At 41.1% G+C, this 10,937-nt stretch overlaps 1 long non-coding RNA gene across 1 annotated transcript; it reads right to left on the bottom strand.

Moving 5' to 3' along the window:
* Positions 1 to 5,631: 5,631 nt before the first annotated feature.
* Positions 5,632 to 10,365, bottom strand: LOC119533811. The gene is made up of 3 exons (XR_005216880.1): positions 10,236 to 10,365; positions 6,346 to 6,710; positions 5,632 to 6,247 (listed from the first exon to the last, which is right to left on the bottom strand). It is a non-coding gene; the product is annotated as an uncharacterized LOC119533811 (long non-coding RNA).
* Between the last annotated feature and the right edge of the window lie 572 nt (positions 10,366 to 10,937).

Genomic DNA, 10,937 nt, shown 5'->3' with positions numbered 1-10,937 from the left:
AAGGAACTAGGGACAGTGGTTGCCTGATCAGGAGAAAACCAGGGGACTGAGGGCAAAGTCTGGAGAAGTCTATAATCTTTTACCCTGCTTGGATATTTTTCCTGCTATAGGGAGACCTTACTATTCAAAGAAAAAAATTGGAAAAATACTTTGAATTAATAAATCCTAAATAAAATTCCATTTAAAACATTTTCGTATTAGAGAAGATAGAGAAGCTGTATCATGACATCAAGTTTAATAGCTCAAAGTGAAGGGATTCAATAACACGTATGTTTATTCAATACTTTAATTACCAGTAGCAACAAATCCCTCACAACACTTGTCATCTGATAGAGACACCAGTGAGTGGGGACATGTGGCTGAGATGCCCAGGGTCGGAGGATGTGATTCAGGGGAGGTACGGTGCAGGGAGAAATGTGAGATGAGTTTGGGGGCAAGCCAGGCGAGAAAGCATCTTGGTTGCAGTGTGATGGGCAAGGTCAAAGGTAAACTAAGAAGCCTCTTCAATCCAGGGTGCGTCAGAAACACTCACCGCAATGCAAATAGCTAAGAATTGCTGATTTCAATAGGAATGGAAGCTGAAAGAGAGAAATAAGAACTGGACCACTCCAGGGCCTGGTCAGTAATGCCATTCATATCATGGGATTGGAAAAGGATGTTCTTTCTAGCTGTGCAGGGAAAATGCATGGAGTGAGAGTGTGCTTTCAGCACCATTTGGAGAGTGGAAATTTGGGGAAAGGGATAGGAAAGAATTCTCTTTCAGAGTTCCTGAAAATCATGGTTCCTAAGCTGCCAGGTGTGCCCAGTTGTCCCCTGTTGCTCATTAGCCCTTTCTTCCTTTTAGCAATAGGAATGTTTTAACTGGGCATATGACCGTCCAGCTAGAAGCTGCATTTCCCAGACACCCTTGTGCTATCAGGCAATGAGGAATGAAAACAAGAGACTGTGCAACTTCTGGGTCATCTCCTTAAAGATGAAGCTGCTTGCCCTGGATCCTTCTTTTCTCCTCCAGCTGGCTGGGAAAGAATGAGCTAATGTATATAAAGTGCTGGTGTCTGGTGCATGGTAAGCATCCAGTAAATCCAGCTCCAATTGTTAGTAATATTCACCATGTTTGCTATTATAGAAAACCTGTGCTATTCATCTTCAAATGTTTATCTTTGCACACCTATTATTTCTTCAGAGTCCTTAAAAAATAAAAAAAAAATCCTGTCCCCTTGTATTTTTTTCCTTTGATAACTTTAAAAGAACCTGGCAGCTTGTACATTAGGTTGATTATTCTCAGGTTGTTGTTGGGGGTCAATCCAACCAACAGGTTGAGTTACAATGTGGAGGTACCAGGGCTGTAAACTCGCTATTTCTTCCCATTCACATGTTCTCAAGCCAAGGGTCCATTCAGAGTTTCTGAACCCACCTGCTATTCTCCTGCCTTTGTGTCCACTTTCCTCTTCTGTTTTAAGAGGTCCCACTTATCCTTCAGGGCCCTGTTAAAAGGCTCTTCCTTTTCTTCCTCACACACTCTGTGTCTCTGTAATGACATGCCTGTCAATTTGTCAGCCATGCTCAGGCTACCTGGACATTTAGGCTTTTCTGTTTACTTTGTGACTTGGGTAAGTTACTCAGTTTCTCTCTGCTCAATTTTCTCATCTGTAAAATGGGGATAATAGTATTGCCTCATAGGGTTGCTATAAGAAGCAAACGGGAAAATATATTTAAAGTTGTTAGCATATTGCTTAGAAAATTAGCACTAAATAAGTGTTTATTATTATTGTTATTATTATTATTATCATTATCATCATTAAGAAATGGTATCATCTGCAGTCCCTGCTGAGGAAAACATCCCCAGTTAGAGGCTCTTTGCATTGGGATGGCCACTAAGATTGAACAAGGGATTGGGCCTGGGGAATAGCCTGTATGTGGTCTTGGCAGGGACATAAAGCCTGTGTGGCCTGGTTCAAAATGACAACAGGTATGAGTTAAATACTCTCTTTTTGAATCTGAACAAAATCATAAAAGGAAGTTGCCAGTGACAGAAGGGCAATTTCCTCTTACATCTTACAGATGAATCAAAAGAGTTAAGAGGAAGTAGAGAGGGCAGAGACTGAAGCAGATGCCCAGAGAAAAATCACAAAGAGAGAGAAAGAGAGGAAGGGAGTGTGGGAGAGAGAGACCTTGCAGCCTCTCTGAAAGGTAGCCCAGCTTCCTGGCCACTTTCCAGTCTCCAGTTCCAGTCCCCAGGAGTCCTGGCTGTACTTTGGTTTCTGTCCTTTGATTTCAGTGAGTGTCCTTTGTGCGACTTTATAATAAATGCCCCTGTTTTGAAGTTGGCTTTAGGGACTCTCTGTTCTAGGCATCAAAAAAGTTCTAAATACAAATTAGTTGCAGGCATGTCTCTCTCCAGCTCTAAACTACAGACTGTGAAGTCCTTAAAGTGAAGGACCAAATCACTATTTTTTTTAGATACATAATATCTCAAACATATAGAAAATAATTAGTGTATATCTGTGAGCCCAATATCTATTAAACAATTTTAAGTTAATTTTTTTTGCCATATATACGTCACATTTTTTTAAAGAAACAAACATTTCAGTATAGTGAAACCCCTCAAATACTCCTTCCCAGTCCTATTCCCTAAACGTATATTTTATGTTTCAATATCATATATGTGGTATTATCATGCATTATTTAGGCTTTGCAAAAAAATTAATGTATCATTTTGAAACTGCATTATTTCACTCAACATTATGTTTTGGGGGGTTATCCATGTACATAGCTATGACTCATTTCCTTTATACAACTAAGCCGTAATTCATCTGTCTTCTTCTTTATCATTTGGGTTCTTCGTAGATTTTTTTTGTTTTTGCTACTATACAACAATACTGTAGTGAGCATATTAGACTTTCTCTAAGTTGCTTAGAGGTAGATACTGAGTCCTACCATTCATGGACATAGTACATCTCTCCATTTATTTAGATCTTTCATGTCATTCAGATGTATTTTACTGTTTTTGTAAAGATGTTGCACATTGTAGCAGTATGTGGGCTACATGGACAGGCCACTGAAAACCATTGAAAACCTCTTCTTCCTTGTCTTCCTCTGTCTTAGAAGATGAAAGCCAAACACACTCAACTACCCAGTCCCTGTCTCCCTTATCCGAGAATAATTAAGTGTCAGTTCTGTTCCTTGAGGTAAAAAGCTTATTGGAGTGATGTGAACTGACTTATGTTTTTTTTCAAAGAGTTACTCTGGCTGTGGTGTTGCGATTGGACTGTATGTAGGGGACAAGGCATAGAACAAGGAGAAAACTTCATCGAGTTTGGCAATAATGCAGACAAGGGCTAATAATGACTTGGACCAAGGCGGTAGTGGTACAGGTGGTGAGAAGTCATCAGATTCTCAATGTCCTTTGAAGTTAGACTTGATAGGATTTGCTTTTTGCTATGTGTGCTGTGAGAACATGAAAGGAGCCGGGGATGGATGGCAAGGTTTTTGTCCTGAGTACCTGGAAGGATGGAGTTACCATTTACTAAATGGGAAAAACTATAAGGGAAACTGATTTGAAGGGGATTTAGGAGCTCTGTTTTGGACACTTTATATTTATAATGTGTCTTTGACCTCTAAATGGAGAAATCAACTGGAAAATTAGGCTCATGTGTCTAAAATTCCAAGAAGAGATCCAGAATGGAGTTACAAGACTCATAATCATACAAATGGCCTTGAAAAGCACAAGACTGCGTGACATCAGTGGGGCTGTGAGTGTAGACAGAGAACAGAGGCCCCAGGCTAAGTGCTGGAACACCCTCACTGGGGGTGAGGATAAGCCAGCAAAGAAACCTAGAAGGATGGGCCAGTGAGGTAGGAGGAAAAGAAGAGTGGAGTGCCCTGGAGGTAACGTGAAGAAGTAAAGAAAGCATTACCAGGAAGAGGGAGTGATTGTGTCAAAAGGAGCTGCTGGGTCAAGTATAATGAGAAGAGAGAAGAGACCATTGATTTAACAGTGTGGAAGTCATCGATGGGGAAAGTAATACATACCTCATAATATCGCAAAAAAAAAGCTAAGAATTATGCATGGTCAGGTCTTAGCACACTGTCTGACACAGAGCAGGGGACAATAAATGGTAGCTATTATTATTCTTCACCTGACTAGTTATACCTTTCCAGCCTCACAGCCTCTAGTCACCTCTAGTCACATGGAACTACTTGCCAGTTTTGAAACACCTGCCTCTGATCACACCTTCCCCTGTACTTTGAACATCATGGCCTCTTCTCCACCTGGTAGACAATCATTGGACAAGACTGGGCTTAAATGCCACCTCTGCAAAATCTTCTCTAACCAAACCCCCATCTCTCCCAGCCTGAGCCAGTTTCTTCTTCCTGTACACTCCCACGATACTCTGTGCATGCAGCCACAGTGCAGCTCACCACGTGACACTTAAATGATCTGTTTGTGTGTCTATTTCACAAACTAGACACTGAGATCTTCAATAGCAGCTGTTCACAGTGTCTGGCACACAGTATATGTGAAATGAATGTTTGTTGAATGAATAAGAAGTGGGGATTGTATGTTTGAAAGTGAATAAAATGGGAAATTTTTGTTTGTATACGTTACCAGAATAAAAAAACATATCTGACCAACAGCAAGAGTGAATCCTAATGTAAACTATGGCCTAGAGTTAATAGTATAATTAAATAACGTTGTTTCATTAATTGTAGCAGGTCCCACACAAATGCAAAATGTTAATCATAAGGAAAATTCTGTGTGTGAGAGGGGGTACATGGGAATGCTATACATTTTGCATGGTTTTTCTGTAAACCTACAACTGACCTAATCAAACTAAAAAAAATAAAAATAAAAACAAATGGGGCAGCTACGTTAAAGCCCTCCACAAACCACTTTACAGAGCTCCTGAGACAAATGTGCTAAGTCTAAGGGTCATGTTGGCTCTTGATAAAACATGTCTAAATTTAAGGTGATCTCAGTTCATGCCCACGAGACAATCAGCGAAAGAGTCTGGGAGGAAATGAAGCCCCAGGTATGCCCCACTACCCTCATTTCCCCCTTTCTTTGGTGCTTTCCAAAGAAGCCCAAGCTTCCGATATGCTGAAGACAAGTTCAAGGCAAAAGTTCCCATTGGCTGACAATGGATGAGGTTTGCATTTCATTTCATTTGTAACATTATCTCCAGCACCACACAAACAATGAAGAAAGGAAGTGAACTGCAGTCAAAGTTAATCCATTTTACAAACTAGTTATTCAAATAGTCAATATTTTTTGAGCACCTTTTTTGTGCCCAGACCTATGACAGGTACAAAGTAAGGTCCTTTGGCCCCTGGGTGTCCTGTGGGTCAAGGTTTAAGCACATGGGCGTTGGAGTAAGACAGACCTTGGTTCAAAGCCTTGTTCTGCTCTTTAGTAGCTGTGTGGACTTGGACAAGTGCCTTAAATCCTCTCAGCATCAGTTCTCTCAACTATGAGGCCGGGTGTTGTGAGATGTAAATGACAGAATGTATGTGAGGAGACTTGAACAGAGAATGGCTCTCAGTAAGTGGTAGCAAGGAAAAAAGATCACAAAGAAAGTACTTTAAATCTTTATTGAAGTTTGAAAGGAAAAGTTACCATCAAGAGTCAACTGGTTGCCCAAGAAATTTGCAAGGTGGGATTTATTACTTTGGTGAATTTACATGATCCAGAAATTTGCTTTTGTCAGTACATTGAAAGTATATCTATAATCTCAGGGAAGAATTTACATTGTCACAACTCACAAGAGTCCAAATAAATAATTATGTAACATATTAACTTATACTGAGATAGATAATCATTAGATGGACTTTAATACTTTACATCATCATTGTATCCTCCCCATGGATGAAAAATTACAAGAGAAGCTGAGATGTTCTTAATTGTTCTTTAGCTGAGCTAATTGGTAGCAATCTTGTTGTAGTAATACATTGCTGTGTAACAAATGACCCCAAAGCTTAGCGCATACAACAACAATCATTTAACTTTATCTCACGATTTTATGGATTAGGAATTTAGGCAGGTCTCAGATTTTTCTGCTTCAGAAACAGGTTGCTGGAGGTCAACCAGTGGCCTTTAGCTTGTGCGTAAGTGTCTGAGATGATCCTTCTCACATATCTGGTACCCTGATGAGGACGGATAGAAGGCTCACCTGGGACCATTCACCAGGGCACCTCCAGGTGGCCTCCCTGGCATGGTGTCTAGTCATCGGACTCCCTGCATGGCAGCCTAGGGTACAAGAAAGAGTGTTTCAAAAGCCAGAATGTACCTCTGCTGTATTCACCAGAGGCAGCACAGATTCAAAAGGAGGAGAATTAGATACCAACCTTCAATGGGAGAAGTAGCAAAGAACTTGTGGCCATTTTTAAGCTACCTTGCCATTGACCCCCAAATATATCCAAAGTCTCTTGTCAAGACCCCTCTTCTTTGGGGAAGCTTGAGGAGCATTGTTCAGATATGCCTCCAGGAACTTGGTTTTTTGTGTTTTTTGTTTGTTTGCTTGTTGTTTTCTGGAGCTGATCAACACACTCCATCTGTAGAGAGATCGCTAGTTGCAGTCTAGTCTTGCTTTGCCCTAACAGCTTTTCTGCCTCTTTAAGGTGATTTCATTTATCTATAGATTTCCAAAAATCCATTCATCACTTTAATTGACTTCTGTCTTCTAGGTTGTATCCACCTTGCATTTCCACTGCTGAATGAATGGAGGAGAAAGATAAGAACAGAGAGGGGGCAAACAATACTACTATGCTGTATATCTGAAAAATAACAATAAAACCAAGCAAAAGCATATTAATGTGCTAAACTATGTGGAACACATCCCAAGGTATTCTTTAAAAAATGAGAATAGGAAAGGCTTGACAATCTCAGGAATTCCTCACAGAAGATGTAAGATTTCATCTAAGTCTTGAAGGATGGGTAAGATTTCAATAGGCCAAAATGCAAAATGCTGTCTAGGGAAAGAGAGAAAAGTGAGTGAATTTAAATCCTGAATTAAGCAACTTTAAATCAGTTGTCTATATGAGCCTTCTGAATGTAAACCTGTTAAGTTACCCCCAGTACAAAGTCTCTCAGGCCTGAAACACACTGTTTGGAATAGCATTTGGGAGCTTGAAGATGCTGCACCTAAGTTGCTTCATCTCCTGTCCTTCTCTTGTTTGTATTCAACTCTACAGACATATGGAACTATCTATTCTTCCCCAAAACATATCTCACTCTCTCTGACCTTGAACCTTTGGTGTAATGTACTAGAGCCTTCCCCTCTCGATCCAAATGTTGGACATCTCTTCACCTTGTATAACAATTTAAACAGTACTCCTTAGAATACATAGGTGTTTCACCCTCTTCTACCATCGTCCCTCATCTCTACTTCCATCAAATTGCTTGTCCGAGGATACTATACCTATCTGCATGTCTATCTTACTCACTAAACCATGAACTCCTAGAACAGGTGTGTGCTGGTTTGAAACTGTTATGGACTCCAGAAGAGCCATGATCTTTTAATCCAATCTTTTTTGGTGAAACCTTTTGATTGAGTGTTTCCATGGAGATGTGACTCATCCAACTGTGGGCAAGACCTTTGATTAGATCATTTCCATGGAGGTATGGACCCTGTCCATTCCTGGTGGGTCTTGATTAGTTCACTGGACTACTTAAGACAGCTCAAGAGCCAACACAGACACTGACACTGGAGATGCTTGGAGATGCAGACAGAAGGACGTTTGGAGATGCTAAGCTAAGAGATGAAGCCCAGAGTTTGCCCTGGAGATGCTTAGAGAGAAATGCCCTGGGAGAAAGAAGCAAGAACACACAGGAGTTGAGAGAGAGAAGTAAAGGCAGAAGCCCAGAGACATTTTGGAGAAAGCCATTTTGAAACAAAACCCAGGAGCAAAGGACCAGCAGACGCCAGCCATGTGCCTTCCCAGCTGATAGAGGTGTTCCAGACACTATTGGCCATCCTTCAGAGAAGGTATCCTCTTGTTGATGCTTAGTTTGGACACTTTTATGGCCTTAGAACTGTAAATTTGTAAACTAATAAGCCCTTTTTTAAAAGCCAATCCATTTCCGGTATTTTGCTTAATGGCAGCTTTAGCAAACCAGAACAAGGGGTTAGCAAACTTTTTCTCTAAAAAGCCAGGTACTAAGTAATTAAGATGTTGTGGGTTATATGGTCTTTGTCACAATTACTCTGCTTTGCTGTTGTAATACAAAAGGAGCCATAGAGATTAACTTACCAAATGGGCATGGCTGTGCACCAATAAAATTTTATTCATGGACACTAAATTTGAGTTTCATATAATTTTTACATGTCAAGAAACATTACTCTTGTTTTGATTTTTTTCAACTATTTCAAAATGTAAAAAAACATTCTTAACTCACAGGCTGTACAAAAAGAGGCAACAGGATAGATTTGACCCGAAGGTCATTGTTTGCCAACCCCCACCTTAGAATGCTGGGATCACGTCTTTCCAGTTTTGCATCTCTACTGTCTAGTCCAGTGCCTGACACATAGAATATGTTCATTAAACTCTATTTGAATAAATGAATGAAGAATCCAAAAGGAAAAGGCCATAGTAGTAAATGAACTTGTCTGTCCTCCCTCTGCAGATGGTTTTGGGTCCAGGATTCTCAGCTTATAGGGTTACCAGAATTTGAGCAGAGTCTATCCGGAGCCTATGACCGGCATCCTCTAGGGTTCTCTTCCCAGCAGGATCCATAGAGTTATGGAAAACAGTTTGGAATTAGGTTATCATTCCCAAATGAGTCAAAACTGTAAGGCCAGGCTAAGTTGTGGAGCTGAGCTGGATGGAGGAGGGGAGCCCATGGGAGCTGGAGGTGGGCAGGTTCAGGGTGGATCATTGTAAGGTTACGACTGGGAGGTTAATCTGCTGCATGCATCAGCTGCTACAGCCTTTATTTTTTCGTCCAGCTGATGGCAATGGTGTTCTGAGTCCTTGAGAAAATAGATTGGGAGATGAGGTTTATGTGAGATGACAGGAAGAGTCATTGTAGCAGAGGGATGGGGCGGAGTAGGAGATAACAGATATGGTGCCAGACTGAAGGGAGTTGTATAAACCAGACAGAGGGTGTTAGACGTGAAATATGATCAGAGTTGAAGCCACAAAAGTTCTTTTGTTGGGATAGGGAGAGGATTTAAGGAAATTTTGTTGCCATTTATAGGTTTGGGAGAGACAGAAGTGAAAAAAAGAAAGGCGTCTCAAATAAATTCAGATGTGACATGATGAAAGTCAGCAAGGGAAATGAGGAAAATGGATGGTTTTAAGAGAAACTTCAGAGGAACAAACATTAAGACTGTGCCTAGCCTCAGTGGGTGGGGAGAGATAAAATAAAGATGATGCCAAGATTCTATGCTTAGCTGACTAGAAATGTGTAATTCTTTCTCAAAAAGAGACAGGGATAGAGAGGGAGAAGGGAGTAAATTTGAGACTCGGTTTTTGGTTTTTGCCAGTTGAGTTTGATGATGACCATGATAAAGCCAAATAGTCTATTAGGTCGAAAGTTAGAGCTCAAGCTTGCGAGGTGCAGTAGTGTGCTGACAAATGTTTAACAGCTGACTCTCCAGGAATAAAAGCACCCTGATTCATAGTATCTGCCAATTTTTGTGTTGTAAGTGCCCCCACCATGGCAGATTTTAACCTACCAATCTGATGTCCCTGAATGCAGAGTTGGGAGGCCCTGCCAGTGGGGGGCACTGGGCGCTGACCCCCACACATCTTTGGAAGATAGGAATGGATAAATGAAAATCAAAGAGAGCAGGGTGAGGGCTCAGAAACCCTCTGGACTGAGGTCTTCATTTTACAATGGTGAAACTGAGACTAGGAATAGGATGCTGAACTGAACTCTTGAAAGTAGTAGGACAGCTTAGGGGCAGAAGAGCAAAATATCAGGATTTTAGCTTTTACCTACGTGGACAGAGCTTGGTGCTGCAAAAAAACTCCATCAAAGAGCAAGAAGATGATGACAAATAAGTAGGAATAATATAATTCCCAGTGAGTATCAGTAGACAGAAAAAGGGTAATGCTCAGAGAGTTGGCCTCAATTTTCTCTTCTGTGTAAATCCTGATTTGCCTACTGTCTGTTTCCTTAGCTACCAACACAAATCATTTCAGGTGCTGAGGCTCTAAGTTTAAATGGACATTCTATTTTACTTACTCCTCTAATAAATCACAAGAAGGAAATGATCCTTAGAGGTGCTTACCTGGGCATCCTAAGAGAAGGCTACACACCCACCACCTCTCAGATTCTATTCGGAGCACTGGAAGCGAGTATGTTCTAGGAACACCCAGCAGCAGGCTGAGAGCTCATCTATTGTCAGTGGGGTGGTAGAGGCCATCTTCAAACTTCCTCACCGTGACTCACCAACAAACCTCGCTTTTACCGAGACTGCCCTAGGAACACCTGCAGCTTTTACTGCCCCCTAGTGGTTGTCACACACACTACTTCATCCCGCATAGCTTTAGCAGCCCTGAGAAGTGAGGGTGCTTTAAACACGCAGGACGTTAGAGACCCCAGCAAGCCCTCAAAATAAAGGAAAGCCAAAAAAATGTTTTTTCTTTTGCTGACTGTGAAAGTTGAGTTCATGTATAAACTGGGGTAAGTTGTGGTATCTGGTTGTCTGGTTAAGCAAGCACTGGCCTGATGGTTACTGTGCAGGTATTTCATGGATTTAATTCATCAGACAGATGATTGCATCTATGGTTGATTACATCTACTATTAACAAGGGAGACTGCCTTCAGCAATGAGAGAAGACTCATCCAATCTGATGAAGGACTTAAAGAGACACCTGATGATTTCAGCAACCAGAAAGAAGAATTTCCATCTCTACTTCAACCAGCCAGTTTCTCCTGGGGAATTCATTGAAATCTTCACCAGAGTTTCCAACTTGTGACCTGCCAAATG

The sequence above is a fragment of the Choloepus didactylus genome, chromosome 5 (assembly GCF_015220235.1).
Source record: "Choloepus didactylus isolate mChoDid1 chromosome 5, mChoDid1.pri, whole genome shotgun sequence".
NCBI lineage: Eukaryota > Metazoa > Chordata > Mammalia > Pilosa > Megalonychidae > Choloepus > Choloepus didactylus.
This window is presented reverse-complemented; position numbering and strand designations above follow the sequence as displayed.